Source organism: Heterodontus francisci, chromosome 12, assembly GCF_036365525.1.
Source record: "Heterodontus francisci isolate sHetFra1 chromosome 12, sHetFra1.hap1, whole genome shotgun sequence".
In the NCBI taxonomy this organism is placed as follows: Eukaryota; Metazoa; Chordata; class Chondrichthyes; order Heterodontiformes; family Heterodontidae; genus Heterodontus; species Heterodontus francisci.
In genome coordinates, this window is record NC_090382.1 from 73,630,380 (window position 1) to 73,644,500 (window position 14,121).

The window sequence follows — 14,121 nt, forward strand, 5'->3', positions numbered from 1 at the left end:
CTGCTGCTGTTGATGGCCCGCAGCGCCTCATGGATGCCCAGTTTTGCAATGCTAGATCTGTTCGAAATCTATCCCATTTAGCACGGTGGTAGTGCCACACAACATGATGGAGGGTATCCTCAATGTGAAGGCAGGACTTTGTCTCCACAAGGACTGTGCAGTGGTCACTCCTACCAATACAGTCATTGACAGATGCACCTGCAGCAGACAGATTGGTGAGGATGAGGTCAAGTATGTTTTTCCCTCTAGTTGGTTCCCTCACCACCTGCCGCACACCCAGTCTAACAGATCTGTCCTTTAGGACTCGGCCAGTAGTGGTGCTACAGAGCCACTCTTGGTGATAGACAGTGAAGTCCCCCACCCAGAGTACATTCTGCACCCTTGCAACCTCAGTGCTTCCTCCAAGTGCTGTTCAACAGGGAGGGTGGTAGGTGGTATTCAGCAGGAGGTTTCCTTGCCCACGTTTGACCTGATACCATGAGACTTCATGGAGTCCAGAGTCGCTGTTGAGGACTCTCAGGGCAACTCCCTCCCAACTATATACCACTGTGCCGCCACCTCTGCTGGGTCTGTCCTGCCGGTGGGACAGGACATACCTGGGAATGGTGATGGCAATGTCTAGGACATTGTCTGTAAGGTATGATTCCGAGAGCATGACTATGTCAGGCTGTTGCTTAACTGGTCTGTGGGACAGCTCTTCCAACTTTGGCACTAATCCCCAGATGTTAGTGATGAGGACTTTGCAGGGTCGACAGGGCTGGGTTTGCCGTTGTTGCTTCCGGGGCCTAGGTTGATGCCGGGTGGTCTGTCTGGTTTCATTCTTTTTTATTGACTTTGTAGCATTTAGATACAACTGAGTGGCTTGCTAGGCTATTTCAGAGGGAATGTAAGAGTGAACCACATTGTTGTGGGTCTGGAGTCACCTGTAGGCTAGACCAGGTAAGGGCAACAGATTTCCTTCCCTAAAGGACATTAGTGAACCAGATCGGTTTTTACAACAATCCCACATTTATTAATTGAATTCAAATTCCACCTTCTGCTGTGATGGGATTCGAACCCATGTCCCCAGCGCAATACCCTGGCTCTCTGGGTTACTAGTCCAGTGACAATACCACTACACCACCGCCTCCTGAGAGAACTTACATTTATATCAGTGCTGTATCTCTAAACTAAACTAAACATATAGCACCTTTCACAACCTCAAGACATTCCAAAGAGCTTTACAGCCGATTAAGTACTTTTGAAGTGACATTCTTGCTGTACTGTGGGCAAATGCAGCAGCCAACTTGCAGTAAGATCCCACAAAGAACAATGAGATAAAGAATGAGATAATCTGTTTTAACAGCGTTGGTTGAGGGATAAATATCGGCCAGGAAACCAGGAGATCACATTGAAGTGCTGGCCTAACTTGAATTCATGACCTTCGGCCTCAGAGTTGAGAATGCTACCATCAAGCCAAGGCTGACACGTAAAAAGGCCAGAAGGGAAAGAAAACGCACAAAAATTTTTTTTTTTTTAAAGAATGGCTTTACATCAAAAGAAAGAATAGTCTAATAGGAGGACTAAGAATAAGAAGGTAAAGCTTTTAGCTGAATGGCAGAAATAAATATGTGCTTTGCCTCAGTTTCCACAGAAAAGTACCACCACTGATGAGTGCAGATTATTTAAAGAATAATTTATAATTTAAAGAATAAACCCAAACTGAAAAGAGATAAACCATTGTGACATGATGGCTAACATCCAGAAATCCTTGGGGAAACTAGGGAAGAAAGAGCTGCTCCAAATGCAATTGTACAGAGGATTGGAGGGTGGTGGCAAATGCAACAAATCCCTATTCAAAACGAATATAGCGACAAGACAATTAATTGTTGTTAAATTACTACAACCTATACCACCAAAAGAAGTTAATAAGCATTTGGATAAACAGCAGCTAATTAGAACTGGCCAGCATACATTTCCAAAAGGCAGATCATGTTTGACCAACCAAAGAATTATGTAAAAAATTAAAGACCATTATAAAAAGTGCAGTGAATGCGATTTATATAAATTTAAAAACTAATTTGATAAGGTACAACAAAGATATGGCACATGGATTTAAGAGGCGCAGAACCACTTGGAGAGATTGTTGGAGGGCAAAAAGCAGCAAGTAAAGGTAAATGAGTGAATCATCACAGCAGCCCCTATTGGGGCCATTCTACTATATACATGCATAACAAAAATCTGGACTTAAGAAAAGTTGCTGATCATACCAAATTGAGGGATGTCAAATTGTGCTGAAGAATGAAGAGTTTGCAGGAGGACACAGGAGGATCGGCAGACAAGATGGTTTGGGGCTGCAGATTCACTTTAAAGTGGAAAAATTGCAAAGAAACACAGTTTGGAAGTAATAAAGAAATAAATGCACATCCAATTGTCAGATTTTAAATGGAGTAGAGGAGCAGGATGACCTTGGTCTGCAGATGCACACATTAAAAGGTGGCAATGCAGGTAGATAAATCCGCATAAAAGAATTAACTGCAACAGATTGTTTCAGGTGGTTGATGAAACAGTAATGAAGAGGATTAAATTAAATTGAGAAAAGGATTAAAGGCTTTGCAGCGAGGGCGAGTACAATGTGAAATTCTTTGCCACAAATTTTGTAAAGAAAAACAGCAGTGTGGCCTTGATAGACTGAATCACCTGTTTCTGCGCTGTAACATGCAGTAATTCTTCGAAATATAGTTAAGACATGATATATTGTGTGAATACTAAAGTATGAGCTCAATTTAACAGATCACTAAAAATAAAGTAATTTAATAGCATTAAAGAACAAATCAAATTTAGAACAGAGAGCAGAAGAAACTTATTGACACAGAATTGCAAGGCCTTGGAATTCACTTCCACGGTTAGAGGCTGAGGCAGAAACTAGGGCAACATTCAAGCTCAGATTGAATAGTTGAAGGAAAAGGGGATGAAGGGATACAGCAACAGGATGGGTAAATAAATAACAACTATCTGCTTGTGTAAAGGGCAAATGCCCGACACGGACTGGTTGGTCCAAGTGGCCTGTTTCCATGTAGTAACTTCTTTGGATGTCTTTATATGTATGTATTGTAGATTTAGCTAAAAATATCAAAACTGTAGTGTTTAGTAGGTTCTGACAATAATAAAAATATCAAGCAAGTATAATTTCTTCAAATACAGAATTTAAACAAGTAAATATTTATACTATATGAAAGTTAAGTTTATTTTAAAACTTGTATACTCACACACTTGTTTGTCAAACATCAAGATGCATTTTCGACTTTCACAGAAAGATGTTGAAATTACTTACTGAAATTAATCAGTCTACACACAGTTCCTTGCTTTTAAGCTTTACAAAATTCAAAGTTATCCTAAATGATTAATTTCACACAAGAGAATCATAACTATTTTTCCTTGTTCATACTTTCAGCTCCTCTTCATCCCTATGCAACTTCATTTAACCTTGCTATGCATGCACAGATAATGAAAATTTAAATGAAGTATTCTGAAAAGTGTTTTAAATATTGCTAATTACAGGTCACACCGTACATAATTTGCATTAACACAAAGCAGCTTTAGCTTTGTTACAACACAAATTGTGTAGTCTAACTCTGGTACGAAGTCATCTGAACAGAGCTTAGGCAAAAACATTGCAACTTTGCACCAACTGAAATTTATATTTTAAAAGATCTCCCAGACAGCTTGTTGAATCACTTGGGAGCTTTTAAAGCTTCATTCTAATCCATTTAATTTAAGAATAGATAACTGACCTACTGACACTTTGGCATTTAAATTCTGGCTAAATTTTAAGTGAGCGAACCTCAGCACATGCTTCACTGTAAGTGCAGACCTCAGTTTTCCCTGCCCACGAGCCAATGCAGAGCCAACAGTATAAATACTGTAAAAACAGTATAAACTGCCCTTTGTCACACTATAGTGTGACCTGTACCTGTAGTATCATACTGTCCATTCATCAAAGCACTAACAAATTACCACTTAATCGTTAACTTGCTGCATAGTACATAGGCATAAAATTCTCTTTTTAGTCTGGCAGATTTGTGGTTAAAAATGCGCAATTACTATTCTGCAATGAAGTTCATGAACACAGCTGTTTGCAATGTAAAAAATGAAATCAAAAGTTGAAATATTTATACCATTAAACTATTGTGTTAAGGGCTCGGTCACTATTACACTTTTAAAAATATACTTAAATTCTGCATAATAAGGCTCACTCTTTCACCAAACCACACTACTACATCTATTTATCCAGACACAAACCATGGAGACTTCAGTGATGAGGTGTGTCGGCACCAATGAAGCCCAGTCCGCCCGATATATTTTTGAAACAACTCACACCACAAATTTAGCTTACTTGCAACAAAATGGTGTTAGCAAACTGGCAGAGAGAATCAGAGAAACCCAGTATACAGAGAGAAAACATGCACAAAGAGCATGTACAGTACACATGGAACACCAAGTCAACAGATAAGAAAATGGGGGAGGAGGAAGGAGGTGGTGGCCAAAGAGAAAAAGGGAAGTGGCCGATGGCGAGGAAAGTGCACAGGAGGATGATAACCACAGGAGTATAAGGGATAGGTAGATCACACACTAATAAGCACAAAATAACACATGCAAATGATCACACCACAGAACAAACGCAAAGAGGGAGACTGCGCACTGGTCCGCGGGGTAAGAGAGTAAATGAGCCTACTAGGGTATGGAAACGGAGAAAATAAATCAAGGGCGAGGGGTAAATGCTCATACATGATGGGGATTGCATGGCTTGTGACATGGACATTTTGATTACTTCTGAAAATCTCAAACAAATTATGTACAATTACAGTCTGCATCTTTAAAGAAGCAAAATGTCAGGCATCAAAAACCACCCAGAATTCAAATGCACCCACTCTGTCTTATAACAGTGCACAAAGGAAAACAGCCAAAGATAACTATTTAATATTCATTGTGTTGGTAAAAAAAGATAACTAGAAAGCATAAATAAAGCACAATTAAGTCAAATTAATGCTTTATACATTTTGACGTCACTTATCCTATTAAATTATAATCACTACCATCTCCCTCCAAAACAATTAAATTAAATTTCATTACTGATATTTTAAATTCTGGACCTTGCTGGTCTCATATCATTTCTAATAGCTTTAAGATACTATTGTTACAAGAGACAACTACGTGGCAACATGCATATCTTAAATTTGTTGTAGCTTTTTATTTTATTTGAGAGACTGAAGTTCAGTGACTAAACATTAGGTTGTACTGTGATTTACTTATTTGGAATCAGCTCTTCCAAACACCGATGATCTCATATTTTGCCAGAGGCAAAAGTATCAAAGAAATTAACCAAAAATGATCGATTTCTGTACTTTTCCATAATCCCATACACAAACATTTTACAGTGCATACACACTCGACTGTTACTAATTACAAGAATCTCAGGCTATATTGCCGTTGAAAAATAAACTTGGATGCAACATGTATTCCAATGACATATCCCATTACAAAACTGCTTTTAAATTATAAATGTCCTGAAAAGGTCGGCGTACATCCGCTTTATTATACCAAAGTGTGTAAATCAAAGCACTATAACTTGTGATTAAATCTGAAACTGCTTTAACATCTGTGAAGTGTACTGTCCTGAGTTTGGGAGAATCTGGGTATCGCTCAACCCTCCAGCAGCTGCCTTTCTCCGGCCGAGGGCAGAATCCAACATTGATCTGCCCCACCCCCACCTTCCCATCATCTGATCACGAACAACACCATTCTGATTCCGCTCTCTTCCCGGGATTACTCGCACCCACCTCTTCCAGTTTGTTGTAAGATTGAACAGACGGGGTTTAGGAGGTAGAATTTTATCTTTTGTTCTCTCTCCCCCACCCCAGCAAAAAATTATTAATCCGCCCCCGTCTTCACCAAGTGCGCAACACCCGCAAATACAACTGTGTGTGGGACACGATTCCCAATTGTAAAATTTTCTTTATAGGCGCTTCTGAAATGTTAGTTCAAATTTATTTCTCCCCACCCGCCGCCACCACCTCCTCCAGAAAAACCGTGAGTTTTGCGGCCTATTTGCCTCAACTTCCCTCCCAGCCGGAGTCTCCTCCGCAGCCATTCCGCAAACATGACTCTCCCGCTGGAGTTCCAGCGCCGGGAGCCGCTCTCACTAAAATCACAGCGGCTTCCAAAAGCGAGCTGTGAAAGATCAAAACCGGGCGGAATAAATCAAGCTCGGGATTGCCCCGAGTTTTAAACATCCGCCCCGCTCCCGAGGCCACAGTGAAAGCCGCCGGAGAAGCGGTCACCAATGTGCGGCTCCCGAGCTGGGATCTGACGCCATGTCGGAAACTGGAAAACTTCTCGCTTCACAAAGCGCCTGCGGCCGCCCCCATACAATCCACCCGTCCGTCCAGGCCCGCTCCCCGAAACCCGCCTCCACTTTTCCCCCTCCTTTACCTTTTATTCCGCCTTTTTTCCTCCTTTCTTTTTTTGCCGGCGGTGAGGGAAGTAAACTTTAAAGTGGACTCCAGTGAAGCGCTGGCGACACTCAGACTGCAGGCGAAGCACCGCAGAGTGTATCGCTCCGCCGGGTGGGGGTGGGGAAGAGAGAGAGAGAGAGAGAGAGTGTGTTGGGGGGGTGGGGAGAGAGAGTGTGTTGGGGGGGTGGGGAGAGAGAGTGTGTTGGGGGGGTGGGGAGAGAGAGTGTGTTGGGGGGGTGGGGAGAGAGAGTGTGTTGGGGGGTGGGGAGAGAGAGTGTGTTGGGGGGGTGGGGAGAGAGAGCGTGTTGGGGGGGGTGGGGAGAGAGAGCGGGTTGGGGGGGTGGGGAGAGAGAGCGGGTTGGGGGGGTGGGGAGAGAGAGTGGGTTGGGGGGGTGGGGAGAGAGAGTGGGTTGGGGGGGTGGGGAGACAGCGGGTTGGGGGGGGGAGAGAGAGCGGGTTGGGGGGGGGAGAGAGAGCGGGTTGGGGGGGGGGGAGAGAGAGCGGGTTGGGGGGGGGGAGAGAGAGCGGGTTGGGGGGGGGGGAGAGAGAGCGGGTTGGGGGGGGGGAGAGAGAGCGGGTTGGGGGGGGGAGAGAGAGCGGGTTGGGGGGGGAAGAGAGAGCGTGTGGGGGGGGAAGAGAGAGCGTGTGGGGGGGGGGAAGAGAGAGCGTGTGGGGGGGGTAAGAGAGAGCGTGTGGGGGGGGGTAAGAGAGAGCGTGTGGGGGGGGGTAAGAGAGAGCGTGTGGGGGGGGTAAGAGAGAGCGTGTGGGGGGGGTAAGAGAGAGCGTGTGGGGGGGGGGTAAGAGAGAGCGTGTGGGGGGGGGTAAGAGAGAGCGTGTGGGGGGGGGGAAGTTGGGGGGGGGAAGTTGGGGGGGGGGGAAGAGAGAGCGTGTTGGGGGGGAAGAGAGAGCGTGTTGGGGGGGGAAAGAGGGGGGGAGAAGTTGGGGGGGGGAAGAGAGAGCGTGTTGGGGGGGAAGAGAGAGCGTGTTGGGGGGGGAAAGAGGGGGGGAGAAGAGAGAGCGTGTTGGGGGGGGAAAGAGGGGGGGGAAGAGAGAGCGTGTTGGGGGGGGAAGAGGGGGGGGGAAGAGAGAGCGTGTTGGGGGGGAAAGAGGGGGGGGGGAAGAGAGAGCGTGTTGGGGGGGAAAGAGGGGGGGAGAAGAGAGAGCGTGTTGGGGGGGGAAAGAGGGGGGGGGAAGAGAGAGCGTGTTGGGGGGGAAAGAGGGGGGGGAAGAGAGAGCGTGTTGGGGGGGGAAAAGGGGGGGAAGAGAGAGCGTGTTGGGGGGGGAAAGAGGGGGGGAGAAGAGAGAGCGTGTTGGGGGAGAGGGGGGGAGAAGAGAGAGCGTGTTGGGGGAAAGGGGGGGGGGAAGAGAGAGCGTGTTGGGGGGGGGAAAGAGGGGGGGGGAAAGAGGGGGGGGGAGAAGAGGGGGGGGAAGAGGGGGGGGGAAAGAGGGGGGGAGAAGAGAGAGCGTGTTGGGGGGGGAAAGAGGGGGGGAGAAGAGAGAGCGTGTTGGGGGGGGAAAGAGGGGGGGAGAAGAGAGAGCGTGTTGGGGGGGAAAGAGGGGGGGAGAAGAGAGAGCGTGTTGGGGGGGGAAAGAGGGGGGGAAGAGAGAGCGTGTTGGGGGGGGAAAGAGGGGGGGGAAGAGAGAGCGTGTTGGGGGGGGGAAGAGGGGGGGGAAGAGAGAGCGTGTTGGGGGGGGGAAAGAGGGGGGGGGAAGAGGGGGGGAGAAGAGAGAGCGTGTTGGGGGGGGAAAGAGGGGGGGAGAAGAGAGAGCGTGTTGGGGGGGGAAAGAGGGGGGGAGAAGAGAGAGCGTGTTGGGGGGGGAAAGAGGGGGGGAGAAGAGAGAGCGTGTTGGGGGGGGAAAGAGGGGGGGGGGAAGAGAGAGTGTGTTGGGGGGGGGAAAGAGGGGGGGGAAAGAGGGGGGGAGAAGAGAGAGCGTGTGGGGGGGGGAAAGAGGGGGGGGGAAAGAGGGGGGGAGAAGAGAGAGCGTGTTGGGGGGGGAAAGAGGGGGGGAGAAGAGAGAGCGTGTTGGGGGGGAAAGAGGGGGGGAGAAGAGAGAGCGTGTTGGGGGGGAAAGAGGGGGGGGAGAAGAGGGGGGGAGAAGAGGGGGGGGAGAAGAGGGGGGGGAGAAGAGGGGGGGGAGAAGAGGGGGGGGGAGAAGAGGGGGGGGAGAAGAGGGGGGGGAAAGAGGGGGGGGGAGAAGAGGGGGGGGGAGAAGAGGGGGGGGGAGAAAGAGGGGGGGGGGAGAAAGAGGGGGGGGGGGGAGAAAGAGGGGGGGGGGGGAGAAAGAGGGGGGGGGGGGAGAAAGAGGGGGGGGGGGAGAAAGAGGGGGGGGGGGAGAAAGAGGGGGGGGGGGAGAAAGAGGGAGCGTGTTGGGGGGGGAAAGAGGGGGGGAGAAGAGAGAGCGTGTTGGGGAGGGAAAGGGGGGGGGGAGAGAGAGCGTGTTGGGGGGGGAAGAGAGAGCGTGTTGGGGGGGGAAAGAGGGGGGGGGAAAGAGGGGGGGGGAAGAGAGAGCGTGTTGGGGGGGAAAGGGGGGGGGAGAAGAGGGGGGGGAAGAGAGAGCGTGTTGGGGGGGAAAGAGGGGGGGGAAAGAGGGGGGGGGAAGAGAGAGCGTGTTGGGGGGGAAAGAGGGGGGGGGAAGAGAGAGCGTGTTGGGGGGGAAAGAGGGGGGGGAAAGGGGGGGGAAAAGGGGGGGGAAAAGAGGGGGGGGAAGGGGGGGGAAGAGAGAGCGTGTTGTGGGGGGAAAGAGGGGGGGAGAAGAGAGAGCGTGTTGGGGGGGGAAAGAGGGGGGGGAAGAGAGAGCGTGTTGGGGGGGGAAAGAGGGGGGGGAGAGGGGGGGAAGAGAGAGCGTGTTGGGGGGGGAGAGGGGGGGGAAGAGAGAGCGTGTTGGGGGGGGAAAGAGGGGGGGGAGAGGGGGGGGAAGAGAGAGCGTGTTGGGGGGGAGAAGAGGGGGGGGAAGAGAGAGCGTGTTGGGGGGGGGGAAAGAGGGGGGGGAAAGAGGGGGGGGAAAGAGGGGGGGGAGAGGGGGGGAAGAGAGAGCGTGTTGGGGGGGAGAAGAGGGGGGGGAAGAGAGAGCGTGTTGGGGGGGGGAAAGAGGGGGGGAGAAGAGAGAGCGTGTTGGGGGGAAAGAGGGGGGGGAAGAGAGAGCGTGTTGGGGGGGAAAGAGGGGGGGAAGAGGGGGGGAAAGAGGGGGGGAGAAGAGAGAGCGTGTTGGGGGGGGAAAGAGGGGGGGAGAAGAGAGAGCGTGTTGGGGGGGGAAAGAGGGGGGGGAAGAGAGAGCGTGTTGGGGGGGGAAAGAGGGGGGGGAAGAGAGAGCGTGTTGGAGGGGAAAGAGGGGGGGGAAAGAGAGAGCGTGTTGGGGGGGGAAAGAGGGGGGGAGAAGAGAGAGCGTGTTGGGGGGGGAAAGAGGGGGGGAGAAGAGAGAGCGTGTTGGGGGGGGAAAGAGGGGGGGGAAGAGAGAGCGTGTTGGGGGGGGGAAGAGAGAGCGTGTTGGGGGGGGAAAGAGGGGGGGGAAGAGAGAGCGTGTTGGGGGGGGAAAGAGGGGGGGGAAGAGAGAGCGTGTTGGGGGGGGAAAGAGGGGGGGGAAGAGAGAGCGTGTTGGGGGGGAAAGAGGGGGGGAGAAGAGAGAGCGTGTTGGGGGGGGAAGAGAGTGTGTTGGGGGGGAAGAGTGTGTTGGGGGGGGAAGAGAGAGTGTGTTGGGGGGGGAAGAGAGAGTGTGTTGGGGGGGGAAGAGAGAGTGTGTTGGGGGGGGGGAAGAGAGAGTGTGTTGGGGGGGGGAAGAGAGAGTGTGTTGGGGGGGGGAAGAGGGAGGGGCGTTGGGGGGGGGGAAGAGAGAGTGTGTTGGGGGGGAAGAGAGAGTGTGTTGGGGGGGAAGAGTGTGTTGGGGGGGGAAGAGAGAGTGTGTTGGGGGGGGAAGAGAGAGTGTGTTGGGGGGGGGGAAGAGAGAGTGTGTTGGGGGGGGGAAGAGAGAGTGTGTTGGGGGGGGGAAGAGAGAGTGTGTTGGGGGGGGGAAGAGAGAGTGTGTTGGGGGGGGGAAGAGAGAGTGTGTTGGGGGGGGGGGGAGAGAGTGTGTTGGGGGGGGAGAGAGAGTGTGTTGGGGGGGGGGGGGAGAGAGTGTGTTGGGGGGGGGAGAGAGTGTGTTGGGGGGGGGGGAGAGTGTGTTGGGGGGGGGGGAGAGTGTGTTGGGGGGGGGGGAGAGAGTGTGTTGGGGGGGGGGGAGAGAGTGTGTTGGGTGGGGGGGAGAGAGTGTGTTGGGTGGGGGGGAGAGAGTGTGTTGGGTGGGGGGGAGAGAGAGAGTGTGTTGGGGGTGGGGGAGAGGGAGGGGGGTGGGGGAGAGGGAGGGGGGTGGGGGAGAGGGAGGGGGGAGAGGGAGGGGTGTTGGGGGTGGGGGAGAGGGAGGGGTGTTGGGGGTGGGGGAGAGGGAGGGGTGTTGGGGGTGGGGGGAGAGGGAGGGGTGTTGGGGGTGGGGGAGAGGGAGGGGTGTTGGGGGTGGGGGAGAGAGGGAGGGGTGTTGGGGGGAGGAGAGAGGAAGGGGTGTGGGGGGGGGAGAGAGGAAGGGGTGTGGGGGGGGGAGAGAGGAAGGGGTGTGGGGGGGGGGGAGAGAGGAAGGGGTGTGGGGGGGGGAGAGAGGAAGGGGTGTGGGGGGGGAGAGAGGAAGGGGTGTGGGGGGGGGAGAGAGGAAGGGGTGTGGGGGGGGGAGAGGGGAAGGGGTGTGGGGGGGGGAGAGGGGAAGGGGTGTGGGGGGGGGAGAGGGGAAGGGGTGTGGGGGGGGGAGAGGGGAAGGGTGTGGGGGGGGGAGAGGGGAAGGGGTGTGGGGGGGGGGGAGAGAGGAAGGAGTGTGGGGGGGGAGAGAGGAAGGGGTGTGGGGGGGGAGAGAGGAAGGGGTGTGGGGGGGGAGAGAGGAAGGGGTGTGGGGGGGGAGAGAGGAAGGGGTGTGGGGGGGGAGAGAGGAAGGGGTGTGGGGGGGGGAGAGAGGAAGGGGTGTGGGGGGGGGAGAGAGGAAGGGGTGTGGGGGGGGGAGAGAGGAAGGGTGTGGGGGGGGGGAGAGAGGAAGGGGTGTGGGGGGGGGAGAGAGGAAGGGGTGTGGGGGGGGGAGAGAGGAAGGGGTGTGGGGGGGGGAGAGAGGAAGGGGTGTGGGGGGGGGGGGGAGAGAGGAAGGGGTGTGGGGGGGGGAGAGAGGAAGGGGTGTGGGGGGGGGGGGGGAGAGAGGAAGGGGTGTGGGGGGGGGAGAGAGGAAGGGGTGTGGGGGGGGGGGAGAGAGGAAGGGGTGTGGGGGGGGGGGAGAGAGTGTGTTGGGGGGGGGAGAGAGAGTGTGTTGGGGGGGGGGGAGAGAGTGTGTTGGGGGGGGGGGAGAGAGGAAGGGGTGGGGGGGGAGAGAGGAAGGGGTGTGGGGGGGAGAGAGGAAGGGGTGTGGGGGGGAGAGAGGAAGGGGTGTGGGGGGGGGAGAGGAAGGGGTGTGGGGGGGGGGGGAGAGGAAGGGGTGTGGGGGGGGGGGAGAGGAAGGGGTGGGGGGGGGAGGGAGGGAGGAAGGGGTGTGGGGGGGGGGTGGGGGGGAGAGAGGAAGGGGTGTGGGGAGGGGGTGGGGGGGAGAGAGGAAGGGGTGTGGGGGGGGAGAGAGGAAGGGGTGTGGGGGGGGAAGAGGGAGGGAGGGGTGTGGTGGTGGGGGGGAAGTGGGAGGGGAGGGGTGTGGTGGTGGGGGATGAGGGAGGGGAGGGGTGTGGTGTGGTGGGGGGGAAGAGGGAGGGGTGTGGTGTGGTGGGGGGGGAAGAGGGAGGGGTGTGGTGTGGTGGGGGGGGAGAGGGAGGGGTGTGGTGTGGTGGGGGGGGAAGAGGGAGGGGTGTGGTGTGGTGGGGGGGGAAGAGGGAGGGGTGTGGTGTGGTGGGGGGGGAAGAGGGAGGGGTGTGGTGTGATGGGGGGGAAGAGGGAGGGGTGTGGTGTGGTGGGGGGAAGAGGGAGGGGTGTGGTGTGGTGGGGGGGAAGAGGGATGGGTGTGGTGTGGTGGGGGGGGAAGAGGGATGGGTGTGGTGTGGTGGGGGGGGAAGAGGGATGGGTGTGGTGTGGTGGGGGGGGGAAGAGGGAGGGGTGTGGTGTGGTGGGGGGGGAAGAGGGAGGGGTGTGGTGTGGTGGGGGGAAGAGAGAGGGGTGTGGTGTGGTGTGGTGGGGGGGAAGAGGGAGGGGTGTGGTGTGGTGGGGGGAAGAGGGAGGGTGTGGTGGGGGGGAAGAGGGAGGGGTGTGGTGGGGGGGGAAGAGGGAGGGGTGTGGTGGGGGGGGGAAGAGGGAGGGAGGGGTGTGGGGGGGAAGAGGGAGGGAGGGGTGTGGGGGGGTGGGAGAGGAAGGGTGTGGGGTGTGGGGGGGTGGGGAGAGGAAGGGGTGTGGGGGGTAAGAGGAAGGGGTGTGGGGGGTAAGAGGAAGGGGTGTGGGGGGGTAAGAGGAAGGGGTGTGGGGGGGTAAGAGGAAGGGGTGTGGGGGGGTAAGAGGAAGGGGTGTGGGGGGGTAAGAGGAAGGGGTGTGGGGGGGTAAGAGGAGGGGTGTGGGGGGGTAAGAGGAAGGGGTGTGGGGGGGTAAGAGGAAGGGGTGTGGGGGGGTAAGAGGAAGGGGTGTGGGGGGGTAAGAGGAAGGGGTGTGGGGGGTAAGAGGAAGGGGTGTGGGGGGGGGAAGAGGAAGGGGTGTGGGGGGGTAAGAGGAGGGGTGTGGGGGGGGGGAAGAGGAGGGGGTGTGGGGGGGGAAGAGGAAGGGGTGTGGGGGGGGTAAGAGGAAGGGGTGTGGGGGGGTAAGAGGAAGGGGTGTGGGGGGGGAAGAGGAAGGGGTGTGGGGGGGTAAGAGGAAGGGGTGTGGGGGGGTAGAGGAGGGGTGTGGGGGGGTAAGAGGAAGGGGTGTGGGGGGGGTAGAGGAAGGGGTGTGGGGGGGGTAGAGGAAGGGTGTGGGGGGGAGAGGAAGGGGTGTGGGGGGGGGAGAGGAAGGGGTGTGGGGGGGAGAGGAAGGGGTGTGGGAGGGGAGAGGAAGGGGTGGGGGGGGAGAGGAAGGGGTGTGGGGGGGGAGAGGAGGGGTGTGGGGGGGGAGGAGGGGTGTGGGGGGGGAGAGGAGGGGTGTGGGGGGGAGAGGAAGGGGTGTGGGGGGGGGAGAGGAAGGGGTGTGGGGGGGGAGAGGAAGGGGTGTGGGGGGGGAGAGGAAGGGGTGTGGGGGGGGGAGAGGAGGGGTGTGGGGGGGGAGAGGAAGGGGTGTGGGGGGGGGGAGAGGAAGGGGTGTGGGGGGGGGAGAGGAGGGGTGTGGGGGTTGGGGGGGAGAGGGATGGGGTGTTGGGGGGGAGAGGATGGGGTGTTGGGGGGAGAGAGGATGGGGTGTGGGGGGGAGAGAGGATGGGGGTGTGGGGGGGAGAGGATGGGGTGTTGGGGGGGGAGAGGAGGGGGTGTGGGGGGAGGAGGGGTGGGGGTGTTGGGGGGAGAGAGGTGGGGTGTTGGGGGGGAGAGAGGATGGGTGTGGGGGGGGAGAGGATGGGGTGTTGGGGGGGGGAGAGAGGATGGGGTGTGGGGGGGAGAGAGGATGGGGTGTTGGGGGGAGAGAGGTGGGGTGTTGGGGGGGAGAGAGGATGGGGTCTGGGGGGGAGAGAGGAAGGGCTGTGGGGGGGAGAGGAA

At 55.9% G+C, this 14,121-nt stretch overlaps 1 protein-coding gene and 1 long non-coding RNA gene across 4 annotated transcripts in view; one reads left to right on the forward strand and one right to left on the reverse strand.

Moving 5' to 3' along the window:
* Positions 1-6,595, reverse strand: part of LOC137375921 (mothers against decapentaplegic homolog 5) — a 57,327-nt gene extending 50,732 nt beyond the window's left edge. For both annotated transcript variants that reach the window (XM_068043618.1, XM_068043619.1), the window contains exon 1: positions 6,472-6,595. The gene's annotated coding sequence lies outside the window, so the exon portion shown is untranslated. The remainder of the gene's footprint in view (positions 1-6,471) is intronic.
* The window catches only part of LOC137375923 (uncharacterized), an 80,126-nt gene continuing 71,772 nt past the window's right edge, over positions 5,768-14,121 (forward strand). For both annotated transcript variants that reach the window (XR_010976096.1, XR_010976095.1), the window contains exon 1: positions 5,768-5,862. This is a non-coding gene — a long non-coding RNA (uncharacterized lncRNA). The remainder of the gene's footprint in view (positions 5,863-14,121) is intronic.